Source organism: Schistocerca americana, chromosome 7 (genome assembly GCF_021461395.2).
Source record: "Schistocerca americana isolate TAMUIC-IGC-003095 chromosome 7, iqSchAmer2.1, whole genome shotgun sequence".
NCBI classification, from domain to species: Eukaryota; Metazoa; Arthropoda; class Insecta; order Orthoptera; family Acrididae; genus Schistocerca; species Schistocerca americana.
The window spans coordinates 525,547,312-525,573,104 of NC_060125.1; positions in this window are offsets into that span (position 1 = coordinate 525,547,312).

Consider the following 25,793-nt stretch of genomic DNA (forward strand, 5'->3'; position numbering starts at 1 on the left):
GTAGCTTAACCACTACCCGAGTCACTCACTTCTAACAATGCTGTTGAGAACCAAAGATCACACAACTTGAAGTCAAAACGTCTACGCGGTAACACAACGCCTATCGAAGACTTTTGTTTGAAAAACATCTACTCTACAAATATAAAGTATGACACATCGAATGAAAATATAGAGCTCATATCATTCTCCTTAGTACCACAACAAGCTAGACACTTCACACAACCTTTACAATTTGTGCATTTGCTTAGATTTTCTTTCTTCGGTAATTTGACAATGATGACACGCCTTAAGTCATCTGGAACTTACCTTGTTTGCCGACAGGTATTTCACAGTTTACTGACGTGGTGAATTAAGCCCGAAACTTCATATTTGTGAATTGGGGTTGAGATTTGATCCAAACGAGCCCGGATCAAAAAGATGAGTACTGGGCGTTGGATTATCAACAAGATCTCTTAAAATTTTTCTACAGCTACGGAAACAACAAGAAAAATTAAGCTATCCGGACGTGACTGTTCTGAACATAAACGTGCTTGAAGAATAATTACAAATACAAAATGCATTCCAGCAGTAATAAATAAAGCTTTATACAGGGAATAACAAAAATCTACCGTCATAGTTTCAGGAAATATTCCTCTCGCGTGAAGGAAGAAAATATATGGACTTGGTGCCGGTAACGCTTGATGTTAGGTCTCAGGTTCTAGAACTCTTCACCACATTAATCACCTACTTTGAAACCAAGTCTCAACCGTGAAGAGCTCATTTTCACTAAAGTGAAGGTTGACACATTGTTGAATGAACTTTTCGCAGAAGTGTATCGATACAGGAAAATCAGACGCTGACAGTGCAGGCACACGCTGCTCACGGTACAGATACAGCAGTTCCTGATGTATCTCTCTCGTGACAGTCCGCGAGTAATAGGCTTAAACGTTCCATGTTGCCTAAGACGCTGATCAGTTGCTTCAAAAGTCGTCCTGTCGGGCACATTCGTTCTCGAAATGTATCTCGATACAAATGTTGAGCTCCACGGCCATTACCATCTGCTAATCCGCACGTCATACGGACATCTCCCCAATTACGCATCTGAGTGTACGTTCACTGTACTACGACGGTCACTCCAAAAGAAACGCACGCTATTTTTTTTTAATCCATCTTTTATTCTACATGTTTGAAAGTTTTACAGTGCGTAGATACATCCTTTAGGAACAATATTTTCATTTCTCCACATAATTTCCATCCCTCTCAACTGCCTTACGCCATGTTGGAACCAGCGCCTGTATACCCTCACGGTAAAATTCTGGACCAACCTGTTGGAGCCACTGTTTGGCAGCATGCACAAGGGAGTCATCATCTTCAAACCTTGTTCCACGAAGAGAGTCTTTCAGTTTCCCTAAGAAATGGTAGTCACATGGAGCCAGGTCAGGTCTGCAAAGCGGGTGTTTCAATGTATCGCTTCCATGGTTTTTTGACTGACATGTGGCCGTGCATTGCCGTGCAACAGCAAAACATTCTGCTATTGCAGATGTGGTCGAACACGACTCAGTCTAGCTTGAAGTTTCTTTAGTGTCGTCATCAATTTTTGGTGGTTCCACTTGGCAAGATGTTCACAAGCAAGAGTCCTTCGGAATCGAAAAAACCCGTAGGCATAACTTTTCCAGCAGAAGGTGTGATTTTGAATTTTTTTTTCTTGGGTGAATTTGCATGATGCCACTCCATTGATTGCCTCTTCGCCTCTGATGATAAATGATGGCGCCATGTTTCATCACCTGCCACAATTCTTCCAAGAAATTCATCTCCACCATATTCGTACTGTTCCAAAAGTTCGGTGCATACCGTTTTTCTTGTTTCTTTGTGAACCACTGTCAACATCCTGGGAACCCACCTGGCACAAACCTTTTTTAACGCCAACACTTCAAGTATTCTGCAATCACCTCCTTCCCCTATCCCAACGTAGCGTGACAATTCGTTCATTGTGATGCGTCTTTCAGCAGTCACCAATTCGTTAACATTCTGAACATTGTCTGGAGTGTGTGCAGTACGAGGCCTGTCGCTGCGAGGACAATCCTCAATATTGCCGTACCCGCTTTCATCACGTAACCTGCTTGCTCACCGACTAACTGTACTGCGATCGACATCAGAATCTCCATACACCTTTTTCAACCTCCTGCGGATGCTTTCCACTGTCTCGTTTTCACAGCAAAGGAATTCTATGACAGCACGTTGCTTCTGACGAACGTCAAGTGTAGCAGCCATCTTGAAGACATGCTGTGACGGCGTCACTCACGGGAACAGGTTGAACTAAGTTTGAAAACAAGCGGGAAGGATGTATCTACACACTGTAAAACTTTCACACATGCAGAATGAAAACTATATTTTTATAAAATAGTGTGCATATTTTTTGGAGTGACCCTAGTATAACAGAGTACAAGTCTGCGATGAACACCAATCAGTTGATGCTCCGTGCTTCATAATATCAGAGCATGTCAAAGCAAGCAGTAAAGTGAGTCAAGATCACTCATTTTGAATTGGAACAACAAATACTGGTGGTAAAACTATGAATTACAATGTACTGTACATTCTAACCAAAGGTTCAAAAAAATGTTCAAATGTGTGTGGAATCTTACGAAAATTAACTGCTAAGGTCATCAGTCCCTAAGCTTAAACACTACTTTAACCTAAACTATCCTAAGGACAAACACAAAGAATCGTGCCCGAGGGAGGACTCGAACCTCCGCCGGGACCAGCCGCACAGTCCAAGACTGCAGTGCCTTAGACCGCTCGGCTAACCAAAGGTAACCAATTCGATATTTTGAACATTTCATGTAAGAAAACGTTTCATGTGATGTTGTTACGTTTTGTTTGTGCATATCTCCATGAGTAACGTAATTATACAGTGACAAAAGTCATGGGATACCTCCTAAAATTGTGTTGGACCGGCTTAGCGCAACAACTCGGCGTTGCATGGACTCAACAAGTCCCTGGAAGTCGCCTGCAGAAATATTGAGCCATGTTGCCTCTATAACCTTCCATAACTGCGAAAATGCTGTCGGTGCAGAAATTTGTGCACGAACTGACCTCTCGATTATGCCTCATAAATGTTCGATAGGATTCATGTCGGGCGATCTGGGTGGCGGAACCAATCGCTCGAATTGTCCAGAATCATCTTCAAATCAATCGTGAGCAACTGTGGCTCGGTTACATGGCGCATTGTCATCCACAATACACTACTGGCCATTAAAATTGCTACACCACGAAGATGACATGCTACAGACGCGAAATTTAACAGACAGCAAAAACATCCTGTAATACCCAAATGATTAGCTTTTCAGAGCATTCACACAAGGTTGGCGCCGGTGGCGACACCTACAACGTGCTGACATGAGGAAAGATTCCAACCGATTTATCATACACAAACAGCAGTTGACCGGCGTTACCTGGTGAAACGTTGTTGTGATGCCTCGTGTAAGGAGGACCATCACGTTTCCGACTTTGATAAAGGTCGGATTGTAGCCTATCGCGATTACGGTTTATCGTATCGCGACGTTGCTGCTCGCTTTGGTCGAGATCCAATGACTGTTAGCAAAATATGGAACCGGTGGGTTCAGGAGAGTAATACGGAACGCCGTGCTGGATGCCAACGGCCTCGTATCACTAGCAGTCGGGATGACAGGCATCTTATCCGCATGGCTGTAACGGATCGTGCAGCCTCGTCTCGATCCATGAGTCAACAGATGGGGACGTTTGCAAGACAACAATCATCTGCACGAACACTTCGATGACGTTTGCAGCAGCATAGACTATCAGCTCGGAGACCATGGTTGCGGTTACCCTTGACGCTGCATCACAGACAGGAGCGCCTGCGATTGTATACTCAACGACGAACCTGGGTGCTCGAATGGCGAAACGTCATTTTTTCGTATGAATCCAGGTTCTGTTTACAGCATCATGATGGTCGCATCCGTTTTTAGCGTCGCCGCGGTGAACGCACATCGGAAGCGTGTATTCGTATCACCCTGCGTGATGGTATGGGGTCCCGGTCACCTCTTGTTCGCATTGACGGCACTTTGAACAGTTGACGTTACATTTCAGATGTGTTACGACCCGTGGCTCTATCCTTCATACGATCCATGCGAAAACCTACATTTCAGCAGGATAATGCACGACCCCATGTTGCAGGTCCTGTACGGTCCTTTCTGGATACAGAAAATGTTCGACTGCTGCCCTGGCCAACGCTTTCTCCAGATCTCTCACCAACTGAAAACGTCTGGTCAATGGTGGCCGAGCCACTAGCTCGTCACAATACGCCAGTCACCACTCTTGATGAACTATGGTATTGTGTTGAAACTGCATGGCCAGCTGTACCTGTACGCGCCATCCAGGCTCTGTTTGACTCAAAGCCCAGGCGTATCAAGGGCGTTATTACGGCCAGAGGTGGTTGTTCTGGGTACTGATTCCCCATGATCTGTGTACCCAAACTGAGTGAAAATGTAATCACATGTCAGTTCTAGTATAATATATTTGACCAATAAATACCCGTTTATAATGAGCATTTAGTTCTTGGTGTAGCAATTTTAATGGCCAGTAGTGTAATTCCATCTTTGTTTCCGAACGTAACGTCCATGAATGGCTACAAATGGTCTCCAAATAACCGAAGATCCAGAGCTCTCGGTCCATTCTGCTTGAACGCAGCCCACATCATTACAGAGCCACCACCAGCTTTCACAGTGCTTCGCTGACAAGTTGCGTCCATGGCCTCATGGGGTCTGTGCCACACACGAGCCCTACCATCAGCTCTTACCAACCGGAATCTGGACTCATCTAACCATACCACTGTTTACCAGCCGGCTAGGGTCCAACCGATATGGCCTCGGGCCCATGAGAGGTGCTGCAGGCGATGTCATGCTGTAAGCAAAGGCACTCGAGTCGGTTGTCTGCTGCTATGGCCCTTTAACGCCACCTGTCCTAACGGATATGTACGTCGTACGCCTCACACTGATTTCTGTGGCTGTTTCATGCAATGGTGCTTGTCTGTTAGCACTGACATTTCTATGCAAACCCTGCAGCTATGGGTTTTTAACTGAAGGCCGTCGGCCACCGCGTTGTCTTTAATGAGAGGTAATGCCCGAAACGTGGTATTTTCGGCACGCTCTTGACATTGTGGATCTCGGAATACTGAATCCCTAATAATTTCAGAAATGGAATGTCCCATGCGTCTGTCTGCGACTACCATTCCGAGTTCAGAGTCTTTTAATTCCCATCGTGCGGCCATAATCACGTCAGAAACTTTTTCACATGAATCAGCTGAGTACAAATGACAGCTCCGTCAAAGCACTGCTCTCTTATACCTTGCATACGCGATACTACCGCCATCTATGTGTGTGCATATAGCTGACCCATGACTTGTTGTCACGTCAGTGTAAAGAGAAGTAGAAAATGAGCCACAAAATGGAAATAAAGCATTTCCGGACCAATACGTAAATAACACGTTTTATTTCCCTGTGTGTGAGGAAATGTACTATTTTTCCTGGGTGGACTTGGGTTAAAAGAAATGTAAACTAAATATTACGATAAATTTTATAAATAATCGACAAGTACGCCAAAGAAGAAGAGCTAGAACTACAATGGACATGTTATTCCATGGACTCTTGCGCTTCTATGTATGAACTACGTTTCCTTTGTCATTGACTTATCTTATCTGCTTGGATTCGGACCTAAGAGGACGTTCTTGTGTAAAGCTCATCTTGCTGTACCAGTTGATAATGTAAGTTGTACTTAAAACCCGAAAAATGTAATGGTTATTTCGTCAAAAGAATTTTGTGTATGTGGTCAGTCTATTGTTAGTCTGATAACTAAACTGCCTTAAGTAGATAGAGGCCTTAACAAAGAATTTTCATTGTTAGGCACCATCTTAGAAAAATCTTTAACATTTTTCTTTTAGTTCATCTACGGGACATGCCGTCGGTTAGGACAATTAACTCTATTTCAGATCGAACGAGACCGGACGCAACTACCAGCAATTTAACAATTTTACTTTCAGATTTTCTTTATATAACGAGATAACATCCCAGGCAGAAAACGTCTGGTCACGGGATTTCAGTTCCATTATAGGATTTCATTTGTAGATGCTACTCTTGTTATGTTGGGGAATCGAGGCGAAACCACAACATTAAGTTACGTACTACAGTAGTGTACATCGAACAGACTTGGCAAATATTCTCTAGAATAAATAAGAAAAGGACAATTAATTATAGACGATTACGTAACTACCCTGAGAACTGAGCTAGTTTACTGAGTGCTTATACACGTCGGGCTAAATTAAACAACATATTACACTGTTAATAATATTCCTACATTAGTTATTTCTCTTTTATGCTGAGCCATTGCATTAATGTGTATTTCTTTTTTGTATAAGTCACGGCTCATATTTTATTTTATTACATTACACTAACAGTCAAAAAACAAAATTTTTTATTTTATTAGATTACAGAATGTTTCGTGAAAGTGTGGCCATACCTTTTTGTTATACCCTGTATCTTTTAATTACGGCGTTCAAAAGGCGATGTTATTTATAAACTAAGAACAGTATTTTATAGCTAGCACGAGTGTCGTTCTATGCCTTAACATGTGGCACCATTGCATAATAACGTATCGTCAGCAATGTTAGAAGTCTTAACAACTTGAAATTGTGGAGTATCAAACGCAAAAAGAGAGGAAAAAGACAGACAAAAATTTTGTAGCTGCACCAGCCCTTGGCTTGCACGTGTCCTGATGGTGCCGGATTCATTTCACATGGCACGAGGGAGATGTTGCGGATCCGCTTCGCTGCGCCTTAATAGAAACCTGCTGCGGTCAGGAGTCGTATCGGCGTGGCTGCAGACGCGGATGTCTGGGATGTTGGCGTAACGCATCGGCCGGGGAGCGGAGGAGTGTGTACCGGCGAGATTGGATGGCCGTGGGCGCGCCGCTGTTAACAGGCCCCTGCTCCCCGCTCCGACTGCCGAATGTCTGCTCGCTGCCGACGTCTCGGCCGCGTTATTAGCGCGTCGGCGGCGGACGCCTCGGTAGAGGGTCTCGGTACGCGAGCTGCCAAATTGCGAACGCGTCTGACCTGATTCTGCCTCTGTGATTTCAGAACATCGTCGCCGAATCCCATCCGTATTCATATTTCATTTCAGCAGGGAATAGTTTGACAATTACCTTTGTAGGGGACCTGCAGCTTTTATTGACCTATGTGTAACAGACTGACGGAAAAAAAATCGTAGCACCAAGGAGTTGTGCGAAATAGAAGAATGTCGGTAGGCGTCTTTCGACATCTGAAAGAGGATGTCTACTCAAATTTCACTCCACTCGCATAAGACTGGCGCCAGTAGCGTGATGAGTTTATGCTAATCAAGAGTACCTTCAAGGTGACAACGAAGCCATTTTCTTCACCTCACTGAGTTTGAACGAGGTAGTGTAATAGCGCTACAGGAGCTGAATGATCTTTCTGCGATATTGCAGGAAGACTTGGCAGGAATGTAGCCACTGTACATGACTGCTGGCAGTAGTGGTAAAGAGAAAGTACGAGCTCCGGAATCCCAACCACAGAGGGAGGCCATCGTGTTCGGCGTATACTCTGGAGCATCGTGCAGCGTCGGCAGCAGCAATTTGAGCAGAGCTGGCAACACAGTGACACAACGAAGTTTACAAATCGGTTATTTCAAGAACAGCTCCGAGCCAGAGGCCGTCTAGCGTGGATTCCACTGGTCCCAAACCACCGCCATTTGCGACTTCAGTTTTGGCAAGCGAGAGCTCATTAGAGGACAGGGTGGAGGTCTGTTGCCTCGGTACCAGTGATGGCCTTGTGTTGTTTAGGAGGAGGACAGTTAAGGGCTTGCAACCAACCTGTCTGCGTGCTAGACACACTTGACCTACACCTTGGGTTATGTTCTGATGTGCGATTTCATATCACAGCAGGAACACTTTCGTGGTTGTCCCACGCACACTGCCTGCAAATTTGTACATCAGTCTGCTGATTCGACCTGCTATGCTGCCATTAATGGATATCATTCGAGCGGGTGTTTTCCAACAGGACAAAGCTCGCCCACATACCGCTGTTGTAAACCGACTTGCTCTACAGAGTGTCGACATGTTGTCTTGACCTGCTCAGATCTGTCTCCAGTCGAGTATATATGGGATATCAGTGGACGACAACCTTAGCGTCACCCACAAAGAGCACTTAACCGTCCATTTATTGACTGACCAAGCACGACAGGCATGAAACTGCAACATATAAACCGACATCCGGTACCTGTAGAACATAATATGTGCCAATTTGCATGCTTACATGCAGCGTTCTGGAGTTTATACCGGTTATTAATGTACCAGCATTCCACATTTGCAACGGTTTATCTCGCGCTTACATTAACCTGTGATCTTGCTGTGTTAATCACTTAAATATGTTACCTAGGCAAATGTATTCCCGAAATCTCATTAAAAAAAACTATACTCCGCCCTAAAAGGTTACGATGTCGAATGGTACCGACCGGCCATCATTTCATCCTCAGCCCACAGGCGCGCCGGCCGCGCTTCAGCCCGGAACCGCGCGACTGCTACGGTCGCAGGTTCGAATCTTGCCTCGGGCATGGATATGTGTGATGTCCTTAGATTAGTTAGGTTTAAGTAGTTCTAGGGGACTGATGACCTCAGATGTTAAGTCCCATAGTGCTCAGAGCCATTTGAGCCACTTGAACCCACAGGCGTCGCTGCATGCGGATACGGACGGGCAACTGTACACTACTCTCTCTGCCGTAAGTCAGTTTATGAAATCTCGTTACTCTAGATTAATTCTTTGTTGTCGTTGCAATTTTTGCCACCAGTGCTCATATATGCTAGATCTCATAAGCAGTATTCCATATTTAATTCATCTGATTTCATAAGGCTCCGCAGTAGTACCCCACTTTGGGCAGAGGAGGAGCGGCTGATGTAATTTTCAGTGGCGGGATCTTGCCCACGTAGCAACTAGGTGACATCGGACTGCGTTTTAGTTTCTCACTGGCTGAGATGAGACATGGCGTTTATGGAAACTAAACGGCACTACTGTGGACTGGTCGAGAGGATTTTTAGCGTCGGGAAGCTTCAAGAACTCAGTTGCGCGTTGAGGGCAGTCGAGTGCGGGCGTTCGACGGTACCCCCTACTGCAACGCTGGAGACCGCGGTTCTGTTCCCCACTGGGGAGCAATGTTCAACCCTCACCTTACGTTTTTAACACTCGCTAGGGTATCTATTTGTGCTAGACTGACCGTACACGTGAGGTTGCCGTCTGGAAGGGTGCAAGACCGGAAAGATTTGAATATACACTGAGGTGATAAAAATCATAAGATATCGGTATGCAAACATACAGGTTTCAGTATATCGCTTACGCAAGGTATAAAAGGGCAGTGCTTTGGCGGAGCTGTAATACTTACTCAGGTGGTTCACGTGAAGAGGTTCCCGACGTGATTATGACCACACTACGGGAATTGACAGGCTTTCAACGCGGAAAGGTAGTTGCAGCTACATGCTTGGGACATTTGAAAATCGTTAGGGAATTCAATATACCGAGATCGACCGTGACCTGAACGTGCCGAGAATACTAAATTTCAAGAATTATCTGTCACCACATACAATGCAGTGACCGAAGGCCTTCACTTAACGACGGAGAGCTGCGGCGTTTGCGTACAGTTGTTGAAGCTAAGAGAGAAGCAACACTGCGTGGAATAACCACAGATACCAATGTGAGATGTAAAACGAAATATTCTTTAGGACAGTGTGGCGAAAACTGGCGGTAATGGGATATGGTAGCAGACGAGTTCCTTTGCTAACAGCACGACATCGCCTGCATCTCTCCTGGGCTCGTGACCACATCAGTTGGACCCTAGCCCACTGAAAAACCGTGGCCTGGTCAAATGACTCTCGATTTCAGTTGGCAAGAGCTGATGGTAAGCTCCACGAAGTCACGCACCCAAGTTGTCACTCTGCAGCTGGTGTTGGCTTCGTAAAGAAGTGGGTTGTGTTTACAAGGAATTCAGTGGAGCCTCTGGTCAAACTCAACCAGTCATTGACTGGAAGTGGTTAAGTTCGGCTGCCTGGAGACCATTTGCAGCCATTCACCATGCGCCATGTTACCGGGCCACAGTTGATCGCGATTGGTTTGAGGAATGTTCTGAAAAATTCGAGAAAATGATTTGGCCACTAAGATCACCCGACATGACAACTCGAGCGAATGAATTGGCCACCTATAAAGAACGACATGAATTCCATGGAACGTTTATGGGATATAATCCAGAGGTCAGATCGTGTACAAAATCCTGCACCGCAACACTTTCGAAATTATGGAAGGGTGTAGAAGCAGTATGGCCCAGTATTTCTGCAGGGGACTTTGCTTCAGTCCATGTCACGTCGAGTTGCTGCGCTACACTGTGCGAAAGGAGGTCAGACACGATATTAGGAGGTATGGTATGACTTCTGTCACCTCAGTATGCTTCACTGTTGTATGAAACGGGCTTCATTTTACGTAAGTACACGTGCAGGAAAGCAAGAATCGACCATACGGTGCCGCAGCAGCTATTGCTTCTACTTAGTATGAGGTCCGAAGTTAGAGTAAACGGAAGTTTAGGCATAGAGACGATACTGGTAAAACATGAGAGGAATAGTAGTAGTAAAGTAATACACTTCGTCCACAGAGGAATTTTACTTATACACGGTTCAGTAACCGCCTATGTTCGATTCAACATGCAATAAAGAACCAACAGATGGCTGGTGGCAGTACTAACACTGGAGGGTAAATAAAACATGTCGGGGGATCCGCAAAACGGTGCAGTCGTAATGCGGAAACGGAACTATTTATCTGATTTTCAAAAGGGCATGATTATTGGCTTTTGGGAGAAGGGTGGAAGATTTTCCGAAACAGCTAAGTTTGTTCGTGTGTTGCTGTGGTTAAAGTATACCGTGCTTGGTAAAACGGCCTATCGAAAACTGATGCTGAAGCAACTGTGGTGCACCACGGGCCATAGATGAGAAAGCTGAACGACGGCTACGGAGATGTGTACGGGCTAATAGAAGTGGAACTACGATAATGATCGTAGCGGACGAAATGAATTAAAATTTGTGCTGCTGCCGGGACTCGAACTGGTGTCTTCTTGCTTGCTAGGCAGAAATGCTAACCATTATACCACCGCATTGTTGCACGAATTACCTGAGTACCCACCCCAACACAAACTTCAATTCATTTTCCCTTATACATTGTCACTACTGCCGGGGCTCTCGGATATTGGCAAGCACCCCAACATTGGTCGTAATGGGACGTCCTTGTACCATTGGTGACCTCTATAGACCTTATAATGCTGGAGTTCTTGCCAATAACGGAGAGCCCTGGCAGTAGTGACAATATGTAAGGGAAAATGAAGTTTGTGTTGGGGAGGGTACTTGGCTTAGGTAATTCGTGCAGCAGTGTTGACCATAGTCCTTCGGTGGTGTAATGGTTAGCATTTCTGCCTAGCAAGCACGCAGACCCGCGTTCGAGTCCCGGCCGCAACACGAATTTTAGTTCATTTCGTTTATTATCGTGGATTATAAAAAACTCTTAGGAAAAAATTTAATTATAGGAAGTGGAGCTGTTGAGCATCTGACCGCCCAAATGATGTAAGGGGCTAAAAACAACGTCCCCTCAAACTTCCAGCGAACGTTTGTGTGCATGGACCTCTGCAGCAGGTGCCTGGTTCATCCACCCATGCTGACTGCTGTTCATTGCCGACGAAGGCTGGAATTTGCTCGATCAGTATCGCAAGTGGACGTGACAGGTTGATTTTTCAGATGAACTACGTTTTATGCTCTATCGGATAGATGGGCCTTGGCGTATGCGGCGTGATCCGTCTGAAAGCAGACACCCTGTAATAATCTTCGGAAGGGTCCAGACCGAGGGAGGGAGTGTTATGGTCTGCGGAACGTTTTCATGGCATTTCCTGGGTGATCTCGTCATTCTGTAAGGCACAATGCAAGAACACATGTATGCATCTTTCCTTTGGGAGCAGTTTGCTTTTCCTTAGCTCGATCGTATCTACCAACTGGAGAATGCAATGGATCAGACAGCTCGCAGTGTACAAGCATGGGTAAGGAAGGGTTTACCATTCTCCATTGGCCGCTAAATTCCCTCGTATCAAATCCAATTGAGAATCTGTGGGATCACTTCGATCTGGCCTTCGCATCATGGATCCTGAACCGAGATAGTAACTATGGCACAGGAGCTAGCATGGCTCAACATCCCTGTCAGTACCTTCCAGAACATCACTGACTCTCTTTCTGCACATCTCGTAGCGGTCCGCCCTGGAGAATGTGGTTATTCAGCCTTTTGACACGTGGTTACGCTGATCTGATTAGACAGTGTAGAACACTTTTAAAAGTAGCAGTGAATGAAAAGAGCTGCCGTAATGTTTGATTTTTACTCGAGCTCGGTTGCTGAAAATGGTAACATCCGGTTTGCGAAGTGCGTGATAGAACATATGGGGATGGTTGTAAACATCACTTAGGGATTAGGCCTTAAGCCTGTTCCAGCTGGCCGACTGATGCCTACAAGGCAGCTCGGATAGGATCAATGATTGTGGGACAAGTGTCAGCATGTCGCCGATCCCTCCTGCTACTATTGACAGTAGGTGAATCCTGATGGTACCGCTGCTTCTTTAATCAAGCAGCTCCTCATCTGGTCTCACGAGAACGAGACTGGGTAGAGCTCGTTCCAGACGTCCCTACCTCAGGAAAATCATTGGGAGGTATAGAGAATAGAATCTGGGCCCATCTGCACCAAAGGCAGTGACGCTAATCATTTTTGTCTTCCTTCTGATCTGTTTTTTCGTCGTTTCTCTTCTGCAATTTCGGCTGATTTCACGTGACATCTCTGAAATCTCTTCGGTGCAAACTTTCCTCAGTTCTTTTATTACTGGGGGTAATAAAAGAATACCTTGACTGAACTCGTTGAGCTCCTCTGTCATTCGGCTACCTATCATATGCTTTATAGAGACAAGGATGCAACGCCACGACTAGGATAGTTCAGACATCACGACGATTGTCTTCCGTAGCTCTACATCATGACAAAAACAATACACAAAAGGACAGAAAAAGCTTGGAAGTACGTGGAAAGGGTCACGTTCTCTCCACGAAGCGGAAATGTACCAGAGAGGCAATTCTGACTCTGGGCTTATTAATGGAAAGTGGACTGAAATAATATTACAATACCTGTCTAGCGTTTGTGAACCTACAGAAGGTCTTCCATGCAATAAGACATTCGCAGTCCTTAATCCTTTCAGACCCTCTGGCTACAATTCTGTACATTAACTTTTACTGTGTCTTAGCTGCAAAAGAAGAATTTTTTCCTAATGGAAATCTGAGGTACACGTTTGTGAATGTCCAACCATTTCATCACGTGCAAGTGCTGCCAACTGTTGGGCATCACTATGAAAGTATTAGAAAGTCAGTGCAGCGGTCCACAGCAGCTCGTGCCCACCAGAATACACGGATCTGGTTGATCTGCTATATTCCACTCTATAAATGAATATTATTATTGTTATTTTGCATGCTAATTATTGAATGATAACTTTACCATTTACTACAATAGAAAAAATTTGGTGATTAGTTACTTTATAAAACTAAGCCATGTGTACGAAGTATGTTTTGAAAACATACTCATATTTTGGGATAAATCTTGCATCTAAAATCATTAAAAAAATATCTAAGAGAATTACCACATAAAAACATTCTTTCCGCCAGAAAAAATTGTCGTCTGAAAGAGTTAAAAGATGAAGGCTACAGACCAGACACAGACGACTAATGTACATCTACAGATAGTAATAAAATTGACGGCAACAAAGTCAAGTTGGTGTTAAGAAAAGTGTAAGACAGATTTGCTGCTGACCATCACTGTTGTTCAGCTTGTATAACGGGCGATCAAAAAGTTTCCGTTTGAGAGCGTTGCTGCAGCTGCAGCGTATCTGTAACGTAGCGCGTCTGCCATACGGGTATATAAGCACCGACATGTAGGCGAGGGATTTGTGTAGAATTCGTGTCTTCCTGGCGTGTGTGTTAAATGCGGAAACTTGAAATATGGTGACATTATCACTGCAATCCAGCCGCACCTGGCTGTAACTTGTGCTCAGAATATCGCACAAAACTAATTTTCCCTATCCTAAACGATGGTACCGCTACAACTCGATAACACTACAATCTCTGGCAGCCGAAGAACCAAAGAATACGTATCGTTCATGTGTTCAGCCATGCAAAGATGCTCGTAGTGGTATTCATTCCAAACAAACATTTCTCATGATATATACATTCTTCATACCCATCTCCCCTTACACGTGCTGGCGCCTTTGTTTTGCAGTAGTAGAGCTAGGCATTTGGACTTGCTGTGTACGAGAGCGACATTGTTGCTTTCTGTAGAACTTGATGAACCGCTAAGCTGCTACTGACTGCAAAGCGGTAAATTCCTGTTGCAAGACGCACCAGTGGCTGCTCGTCTGACTCGAGGCTCAGGAACGGAATAGGCAGTACTTGGCGATGCCAGACCTGTTGTACAAATACTATGGCTCAGCTGCCGCTACACTCCTGTAAGGTTCCGACTTCAAGAAGCAGAGCCGTTGCCAGTAACACGGGAGGGCAGAATTATGATGGTTTTGGGGAACGAAAATCTCTTCTACAAAAATCAACACGGATTTCGCAAACAGAGATCAAATTGATCTGTTCCTGCATGAGAGCCAAAGCGGTGGAAAGAACGACACTTAGCTTGATGCCGTGTTCCTTGACTTCAGGAAGGCATTTAACACGGTCCTGTCCGCAGCTCGTGGTCGTGCGGTAGCGTTGTCGCTTCCCGCGCCCGGGTTCCTGGGTTCGATTCGCGGCGGGGTCAGGGATTTTCTCTGCCTCGTGATGACTGGGTGTTGTGTGATGTCCTTAGGTTAGTTAGGTTTAAGTAGTTCTACGTTCTAGGGGACTGATGACCATAGATGTTAAGTCCCATAGTGCTCGGAGCCATTTGAACCATTTAACACGGTCCTGCGCTGCACCTTCATGAAAGAAGTACCAGCTTATCGAGTATCGGACCAAATTTGCTACTGGATTTAAGACTTCCTTGCAGATGGAACTCAACACGTCGCTCTTAACGGAACAAAATCGACAGATGTAAAGATAATTTCCGGAGTATTACAGTGTATACAAATGATCTGTTAGATGCTCTTTAAAACTGTTGGTGCTATTTGGTTACAGCCAGGTGCGGCTGGATTGCAGTGAGCTATTCATACCAATGGTTGTGAAGTAGAATGGAGGCCACAGGGCCGTCGATCCGCTGAAAAGCGTAAACGCAGTGGTTCGCATGGCGGAAGTTACAGGCAGAAGGGGCCCACTGGCGCAGTCGAGTACGTAACTCGGAGCAGCGCGTTAGCAAAACAGAGGCACACAGCTGAGTATAAATGTTGCCGTCTTCTAACGAGATTCATTCAAGTGTGGCAGCTCTCCTGGGTGGTGGGATGTGTCACACCACCGGCTACACACCACAGCTGATGGGGCGCCAGCGTTCCAGTTCCCTGTCGGTCGCTGGTTCGACCTTCTGAGGCCAATGCGAGGCATTCAAGAGCGGCAGCTCTCTTGAGCAGCAGGGCATATCACACAACCTGGCTACATGCAGCAACAGATGAGGCGCCAGGGTCCCAGTCCACGGTGGGTTGTTGGTTCAACCCTCTGAGGCCAACATGGGGTCTGCAGCCAGCCATTGATGGGCCACTCTTCGGCTCGTTACTGCAGGCTCCCGACACGTGCTGGTGAATTCCCGAGGCGAGGGCCACAGATTCGGATTCTAAATAGCGGACACTGGTTGCCGCAGTGATCTCAGCTACGCCAGCGGGGAAGAAGCATTGCGGGGCCGGCCTACAGCTCCAGGCGGAACAGCACGGAGAAAATGAGGACGGTGGCTACTGAATTGGCTGCTGGCGCAGCCATCCTGATATAGTCAGAACTCTGTAGCTGGTGTACAAGGCCATCTCGACACAGCAGCGCGTTGCACTGGGTCGCTCGGGCGGTGGACTCAGCATTGCAGGACCCTGTGATGCAGACCGAGGTGAACGGGGAACTGTAGTTAAAACAAGTAATCATTTGGAAAGTTCTCACCGAATTTTAATACGACACCTCCTGGCACCCATCTACTACATTTGGTGTCTTCCCACTACATTTGGTCATCCTGATACAATCGGTGGCCGAAGTCGCCACTACAGAGTAGAGCTCAGGTGGGCAAAGGAGTCGGATGCAGTTGTCAGCCAGAGAGAGAGAGAGAGAGAGAAAGAGAGAGAGAGAGAGAGAGAGAGAGAGAGAGAGAGAGATAGAGAGAATTGTGTCATAATATCAGAGTGAGGAGCTTGGGTAGAGGGCGCACCACACAGAGAGTTGAGATGGTCCAATCTGTGTAATTGAGGATAGATGATGATTTAAGAAGACTTTAGAGAGAGATGGCTCATTTGGTAAAAAGTAATTTGCATTCATTTTATTTTACTCTAATAGCAAACCATTTAACTACTGCAGTGTAAAGATATCATTATGTGTAACAATATCAAAGTTTTGGTATCCAGAAAAAGCTATTATCATTTGTCAAGTATTTTAATTTGCTTACTCTGTCCATTGTTAGTCAAACCATTTCATTGAGAAAGACAAAGAATAAATCTTATGTATGAGGGTTGTCCAGAAAGTAGTGCACCGCATTTTTTTCTTCAACGGTTCTTTATTGAACATAATGAGAATTACACTCACGAAAGAATGGTGTTTTATCTACACCCCCTATTTTTCTACATAATTTCCATCCTGTTCTATGGCCTTCCTCCAGTAATAAACAAGAGCGTGTATGCCCTGTCAGTGCCAATCATCGTCCTGGTGGCGGAGCCAATGCTTCACTGTGTGAACCACCTCCTTCCACGTCGTCCTCAAAATGTTTTCCACAATGGCATCCACTAACGTCCCAAACAAGTAGAAACTGGTTTTGCGTCAAAAGGAATACAATGACAGCTCTTTACTTGGAACACACCTCCGTCACAGACGCTTTTGAAGGCTACTAGAGCGCCGCTAACTATCGCAACTTCATAAAACTGTAGAGACTGAAGCGAAATTATTCCCCGATGATCCGCAAGAAATTCTGCAAGTTTACAACCGAAATTAACTGATAAAAAATGTGTTGCATCCCTTATTGAACGCCCCTTGTATTTCATGAAGCTTATCCCCAGCATAAAATGAAAAATAGATTTGGTAAAACCTTCACTGCAGTATTGCGTGGACAGTGAACTATATTTTCGGGAGCAGAACAAAAGTTCAAATTGCTAATGTACCCTAATAAATAAAATAAAATAAGGCATTTTACCATGCAATGGTTTATTCCCAGTACAATCAGTTCAGCAGTGCATGATATTGCAGTCTGCAGACAGAGTAGAGCCGAGTTATTCGTTGCAAGGTAAATCTATTGTATTAACATTTTCAAATAACATTAGAAGCGATATTCATTTACAAAATTTAGTATAAATTCAGTGGATGCGTTTAATAATAGGGCACATTTGTGTTACGCAACAATTAGCCACTGTAAGTGATTGTTTCATGAGAAAGGTAGTCTGAGCATTGTTGATAACCGTGCTTTATATTCGTTTACCGACAGTAAGACGCGATTTGAATTAATTGATATCTCTTACATTAAAAATAACTTGCATAAATGTTTTCATGTTTGAAAGTAAGGTATCAAAGGCGATTCTAGATAAGAGTACATGGGCGACACTGTAATGGAAATTAAAAAGTACTTGCTTTCACGTTGTTAGAGAGGTTTTGTCTCATACAATTTCTACACAGGTTGATAAAAATTGAAATGAGTTTCGTTGTGATACGATTCTCCAAAATCTTGCCATTTGTCACCTTGATCTGCTCTCTACAGTTCAGAGCACTCTCCCTCTCTCTCTCTCTCTCTCTCTCTCTCTCTCACTCACTCACTATCTCTCTCTCTCCTCCCTCCCTCTCTCTCTACGACTTGATCGTATTTCTATGTAGCTATGTACGGTTTCAATACATTTGGCCTGTGATGTTTATTACTCTATAAGAAAACGTTAGTGAAGGCTGCCCTCGGGTAAATATTGTGTTTTGGTTAATTCTAATATCAGAAAATTTCAATTTTTTTGCTCCTTAATTGTTTCTTATTAGAGATATCCTCCCATCTTCCCCGAACCACACCGACTCCTTACAAGGTCGTATATTGGGCGGGAAATCAATTTAATTTTCCTGGGGGCGTGGTAACATTTATGGTGTCCGAAGTCTGTGGCTAGAACCTCCCATTTTCGGCACCTGGATTTGCAAGAGCTGTTAGAAGACAGCGGGGTGAGGTAGACACAAATGTACGATTACAAATACATAAGGTGTCTCTTTTCTTATTGAAAGTACGGCATTTATTAAGGATATTGACTACAGAAGTACACACTGCGCGATTCTTATTAATGCTTAAAATCGCACGAAGTGACGTAGATGATTCTGAGATAAGTAATTTAATATAAGACATATGGGGGTCGTAAATGTGGGGAAATACCCCAAAATATGACGACAGATTTTGAACAAGTGACGTCACCAGATGACGCACCTTGCCGCAAATGCAGCGATTCGGCTTTTCGATCCAACCCTCGCCGGTAGGGAGCAGTGCTACACATAGCTCCGTTAGGCTACTCCGTTTTCGAACACCTTTTGTAAATGTGATCTGTTGTGACCGTAGAAGTTATAGAATTATTGTTCTCACTGAAGCCAAGCAAAATGTTTTCCTATTTTGTGTTTCTTTCCTTTTGTCTCTTCTTTTGTTTACGTATTTCGTGTAGTAAAGAACACAAAAGCTTATACTTGGAAAGCTGTGCGGTATGTTTTTGTTGCACTGTACTTTTCAGTTAACCAGCGCTGATTGCGAGACCGGTTAATAAAATAATTAATATTACCTCAATGTAAACACATAACTGTCAAAAGCAATGCAAAAATAATTCTGCTTGCCAGACGCAGGACTCGAACCCTGAGCCCAATGTGCTAAAGTCACGCACGTAGGCACTTAGCTACACCGACGTTAATACTTGCCTTGGGATGATCAGGTGTGACAGATCTATAGGCTCCACCGCTATACTTGCGACGAGGTACGTCATCTGGTGACGTTACATGAATAATATTTGTCATCCACTTATGGGATATTTCCCGACATTTACGACCCCCATGTGTCTTATATTAAATTACTTGTCTCAGCGTCGTCTACGCCACTTCAGAGATCACCCCGTATAGACAAAAATGTTTTTACTACAACTAGTGTTTCGCAGTTCATCTGCTGAATCAAGGGAACACTGCCAGAACAAAACAAATATCAAATGCAGAAAACGCGATTAAAGCAATTAATTATGAATTTCCCTTACTAGTATCGTTTCTTCTTTTTTATGTCTAGTTAATTATTTACCTCTAGTGCTTAGAGTCTCTGATATATATAAAGCTTCAGGTTGGATTACTTTGATGTAATGATTTAATTTTGCTTTTACAGACACTTATTTTTTATTGCACCTGTTCCATGTAATTCTGTAAGCTGTTGGTAATCTAATAATTGTCTCTTTGTTTACTTCGCGATTTGGTCCAGATTGTATGATAATTGCTCCTACGTATTTAAATCTGGGTACTTGAGATATTTTCTCAAACTGTGTAAACGTGAGTTGTCCCTATAGGAATCGAGGAGAACCTTCCACATATTGAGTTTTCTGATAATAACTTTCAGTCCACTTTTAGCTGCCGTTTGATATTAATACAATTAAGAAACTTCTCACTTGCATATTAATAATAAAAAGGGATCGCGTATGATATATTCATAAAAGGAAGGACTTTCACATTTACAAAAAAATGGTTCAAATGGCTCTGAGCACTACAGGACTTAACTGCTGAGGTCATCAGTCCCCTAGAATTTAGAACTACTTAAACCTAACTAACCTAAAGACGTCGCACACATCCATGCCAGAGGCAGGATTCGAACCTGCGACCGTAGCGGTCGCGCGGTTCCAGACTGTAGCGCCTAGAGCCGCTCGGCCACCCCGTCCGGCTCACATTTACATCTTCATAAAAGATGGCAGCATTGTATAATGAAAAGATTTAATTTAATCTGAGTCAGATCTTAAGGCTGTGTCTGTATTGTTTGTTGTGTTCTATATTTAGAGAAAATTCGTGATATTACATGTTTAAATACGAAAGATCTGACATAAAATAAAATAGAAAGATTAAAAGCAGGAATAAATGTAGCGAAAATTTAATATATGGAGAGGAATAGGTGTATAGAGAGAATTTGTTGCTAGTGTTAATGGTACTGTAGTTGGTTGAAAAATTGTTTGTCTTATTTGTGGTTCTGGAAGAAATCGCATATTAAAAGTACTTAAATTCTAAATACAAATAGTTAGTTACTGTTTCTATTTTAAACGTTAATAAAAAACATTTGTAAGAAGGTATGTAACTTCAACAGAGAGGACGGCTATACGCTTGAAGGATCGTGGCTCCCTGCCGTCAAGCAAGTGAACACACGGCCGTGGCATGCAGCAATACAAAAAATGCCCTGGAAACTACCTCTGCGGACAACAATATTTTGGATAAACATTCCCGCTCTAATGCTCTGCCCGTTCCGCTTCTAACCAATAGTATGCGCCCACCAACAGAAGCAGGAGTAATCTAAACCAATAACTCTCCTCCAGCATAAGTGAAGGAAAAATCCCTTTCTAACCAATGAAGATGGTATATCAATGCTAGCCACAAGTGTCTTAGCCAATAAACCCCCTGCTTCGGCATTAGCGCGAAAAACTTCTTTTACTATCCAGTGATGATGATGCATAAATGGTAGGCCAAGGTTTTATTCAATAATCCCCATTCTCCAACACAAGCCTGAAAACTCCATTTTATTCCCCTTTATAAGAGAAGGCGACACTGACATGGTTCAAACTGCAGTGTACACTGCAAGATCCTGAAGAGAATCCCGTTAGAGGGGTCGAAAAGTCGATTGTTTGAAGAAAGATGACTCGGCCTAACAACCCAGAAGATTTTAACCTCAGTGACAACGGCCTCGAAAGCCTGCAAACTCATATCATAGAATTTGTTAAGACACGAGCTCTCAAGCCCGGATCGTGTTTTTATCAGGATGTCGAGTGATCGTGTGGAGCACCGGCTTGAAACATCATTCAATTAACAGTCATTTATTGCCGAGAGTTTTACTAACACACAGTCTTTTTCCTGGCACTGCCTAGCTGCGGTCGTGCTCATCTTGCGCTGCTTGAAAGCGTGAGTGGTGCCCGGGAAGGAATTAACTGAGGACAGTTCCAAGAGTTGTCTGTGGTTAGCGTCACGACCCGTACGAAGGAAGCGGTGGGCGTGCATCTCCGGAGCCCACCACTGCTGCGGACTTCTGTCAGAGCCTCAGCACTCGCGATGAATGAAGCAGCGCTTAGGCTCTTTCCCAGAGTACTGCAGTTGGCTGGCGGCTGCCGGTATGGCGTGAAGGTGGAACACCCAGCAGCAACACGAAGGACAGCGTGAATGGTAGTCCCAGCATACAGCCTGTAAGGCGGCAGTTGTACCTTCCAAGCAGTGGCGACACCAGCGCCCAGAGCCCTATATCAGCTTGCAGATGGGCAGATTGGTTGTTCATTCACAGAACATCGGCCTGGCCCCCCTCATCCCCAGTGAGTCACCGTTCGTCATTGGCAGGACTGCCAAGTCCGCTCTACAGCCGATCGGTTGTGGATTTGTAGCAGTGTACTGCAAGTTGGTGGCAGATTGTATACACTTGTTGAATGCACCAGAGCATTCTGATATTTAATAGAGCTGGTATTACATGTATCCACGGCGCACATGGAATGGCCTCACTCTGAAAATGAGATTGAGGAGGGCGGGGGGTTTATAGCAGGGAGGATGTGATGCCTCCCAAACTGGTGACCGAATGTGCCCTCGGTCGCTCGGCCTGTTAGCTCTCTCATCTACTCTAATGTTTAACTTCAAGGTTTCAGAGCGTTCCTTTATGCGAAGTTCGTCTCATGAAAGGCGTTCGTGTGAAATCTCTAAGTGAAATTACTACATTTCACCTGGTCACAATAGAGCATTCCGCCTGCTCCACACTGTTGTCAAAGTGCTGAATAAGATGTTCTTGGCTTTTCTTTCGTGTAGTCTGACGAAGCAATCTCCCAGTTTGTTTGTACTTTGAGCTTCCCATGGTGAAATTTGGATACGACACAATTACATAGCTGGCAGACGGGTCCCAGTAAGCGCGTTTCTATAGTTTTATAACAAAATTTTATTCCCACACTTACTATTCCACTGTTCAACAAAATATTACAATTTTGTGTATGCTAAGTATGTTTTCTGTGAAACAAGTATGTTGTATTTAAAAGCCTCACATTTCCATGCCAGTTACCTTGGTAAAGAACACGACACTGTTTGAAGCGGAACCCATGGGTAGTGATGTATATATAAAGATATAAATCTAAGATATCATTTTGTACAAAAAATTTTCCGTGGTTCAGCTTTCTCGCCATTCTACGCATTACATTTGAGTAGAATTTCTGGCTTGGAACGTACTTAGCGATTGTAATGCTTAATTGTCACAACTCGGAGGACACTTTTCTATTAGGACACTTTTCTATTATCAGTTGTGACTCTTGTGCATGAAGCATATCAGTACCACACAGGTGACAGAGTTCATTGCGTTTGGAGTGTTCATGGTGGCGTTGTTGATGACACGGAAGATCGAAGGATTAGGACCAGTGCCGATACAGGATCAGTTTATGAGACAGAACAACATCAAGAGGAATGTCCTCACATAATGGACAGACAACATCAACAGTGTCGTTGCTCTTGTTTGGCGTGCGGTCGAACATATCTGAATGCATGGCAATTACGCCAATGGACTACCGAATCTAAATATATTTAAAATATTTAGGGAACAAGTATTTTTTATTCCATACGCTCACCCACGACCCCTCTTCCCCCACAACAAAGGTAAGCTGGAAACGGTCCAAAATGTTGCTCTTCAGCTGTAGATTATTGGGTTATGTAAACTGACAACATGGATTTTGTTTTTTAAAACATGTATAGCGGTGATGATTAAATATTGAGTTAGATATCGATGATTTATGTTTTATGAAGTAAGAGGTTGACATTGTAGGGAAGTCTAGTGACTGTGGGAAAGGAGTTTGGTGGGGTAGGTTTCATGCGAATGTTTTATCTAGGAGAGCGCGGAGCCTATGGGATTAAGGAGGACTGGCTGCCGGGGAGGTTGAATTTTGTGACTGGGTTAACAGAAGGACATGAGTGATAGGATGAAGGGGTTTGAAGGGTGGTGAGCAGTCAGAGCAGAGAAATGTTCGCTGTAGCCGCGTCTTTGTGATTGGAGTGTAGGTTATGGTGGTGTGTAGGGCTAGCTCCGGCGAATAAGTAGCTTTCTTATGTAGGTGGGTAACATATTAGGCAACTATAGAAATTTGTTGAAGGTGGTGAGACTGTTGGAAAGGGTGTATCTTTTACAAAAGGAGGGGGTGGGGGTGAAGCGGCTCTCACCTGGTCGGATGTGCATAGTATTCGAGAGCTTTTCCCTTTCTTTTATTGTACTTTCATAGTCTCGTCTCTATCGTGCGAGGCTGGACTTGCAGCGATGTAATATTCTGCACTTCAACCACAAACGTCTAAACTAATACTAATGGTTGTGCAGCATTAAAAGGGAGTAATGTTAACACGAATTTTCAAATTATTAAAATAATGATTTCACATTGACGATCTTCGTAAGAAATACGGATGTAACGATTGAAGCACTTCACTGCACTAAACGCGAAGGAGCTGCCTTACCGAATGGGGATGATTATAGAAAGGCCATATCGAGCGATTCTGATGGAGTGAGGGGTGAGGGTATTTATCGAACAAGAGGACTGGTGTCTGGGAATGGATGTGGCATGGGAACATTGGTGGCAGCGGAGACATGGGATTTTTCGACAGATGTAAGTAGGGTGTAGGCCAGGCCACGGTTATGAGGCGGAAACGGTGGAAGAGAAGGGAAGGGTACTGGAAGAGGGAGCCCTTGTGTGTGTGCCATGCCGGCCGGGATACAAACTTAGTTGGCCATTGTCGTGCCAGCAACCCGAGTTTCTCGATATGAGCGCTTCGGGAGGGTTCAGTAGTCACAGTGGTGAGAGTGAAGTATGAAGTATGTTGCGACGTTAGAAGACTTGATCTTGAATATAGAAATTATTACAAATGAAACTAAGAACCGGAAATTCGGTAAAAAGAAGCGCATTAATTAAGGAATTGAGGGAAATGTTTTATAAGAAGCTAGGGTAGCTACCGCGGGTTTCTTGGCTCGGACAATGAAGATTGACTCACGTGCGTGTGTGGTCAGAAACGGTAATTGTTCTAAATAGTAATTTACGTGGCGACTCTTTCTGAGGGGCACTATCGAATAAATATATCTTTGTAAATATAATGAGGAGTGTGAGTGTAAATTGAAATATTGTTTGGTTGAAGTTGCTGTCTAATAAATTACAAGTGCTTCTGGCTAGTTACAGCGGACCACATTATATGTTAACTTACACTACTGGCCAATAAAATTGCTACACCACGAAGATGACGCTACAGACGCGAAATTTAACCGACAGGAAGAAGATGCTGTGATATGCAAATGATTAGCTTTTCAGAGCATTCACACAAGGCTGGCGCCGGTGGCGACACTAAAAACGTGCTGACATGAGGAAAGTTTCCAACCGATTTCTCATACACAAACATCAGTTGACTGGCGTTGCCTGGTGAAACGTTGTTGTGGTGACTCGTGTAAGGAGGAGAAATGCGTACCATCACGTTTCGGACTTTGATAAAGGTCGGATTGTAACCTATTGCGACTACGGTTTATCGTATCGCGTCATTGCTGCTCGCGTTGGTCGAGATCCAATGACTGTTTGCAGAATATCGAATCGGTGGTTTCCGGAGGGTAATACGGAACGCCGTGCTGGATCCCAACGGCCTCGTATCATTAGCAATCGAGATGACAGGCATCTTATCCGCCTGGCTGTAACGGATCATGCAGCCACGTCTCGATACCTGAGCCAACAGATGGGGACGTTTGCAAGACAACAATCATCTGCACGAACAGTTCGCCGACGTCTGCAGCAGCATGGACTATCAGCTCGGAGACCATGGCTGCTGTTACCCTTGACGCTGCATCACAGACAGGAGCGCCTGCGATGGTGTACTCAACGACGAACCTGGGTGCACGAATGGCAAAACGTCATTTTTTCAGATAAATCCAGGTTCTGTTTACAGTATCATGATGGTCGCATCCGTGTTTGGCGACATCGCGGTGAAAGCACATTGGAAGCGTGTATTCGTCATCGCCATACTGGCGTATCACCCGGCGTGATGGTATGGGGTGCCATTGGTTACACGTCTCGGTCATTGACGGCACTTTCAACAGTGGACGTTACATTTCAGATGTGCTAGGATCCGTGGCTCTACCCTTCACTCGATCCCTGCGAAACCACACATTTCAGCAGGATAATGCACGACCGCATGTTGCAGGTCCTGTACGGGCCTTCATGGATACAGAAAATGTTCGTCTGCTGCACTGGCCAGCACATTTTACAGATCTCTCACCAATTGAAAACGTCTGGTCAATGGTGGTCGAGCGACTGGCTCGTCTCAATACGGCAGTCACTGCTTATGATGACCTGTGGTATCGTGTTGAAGCTGCATGGGCA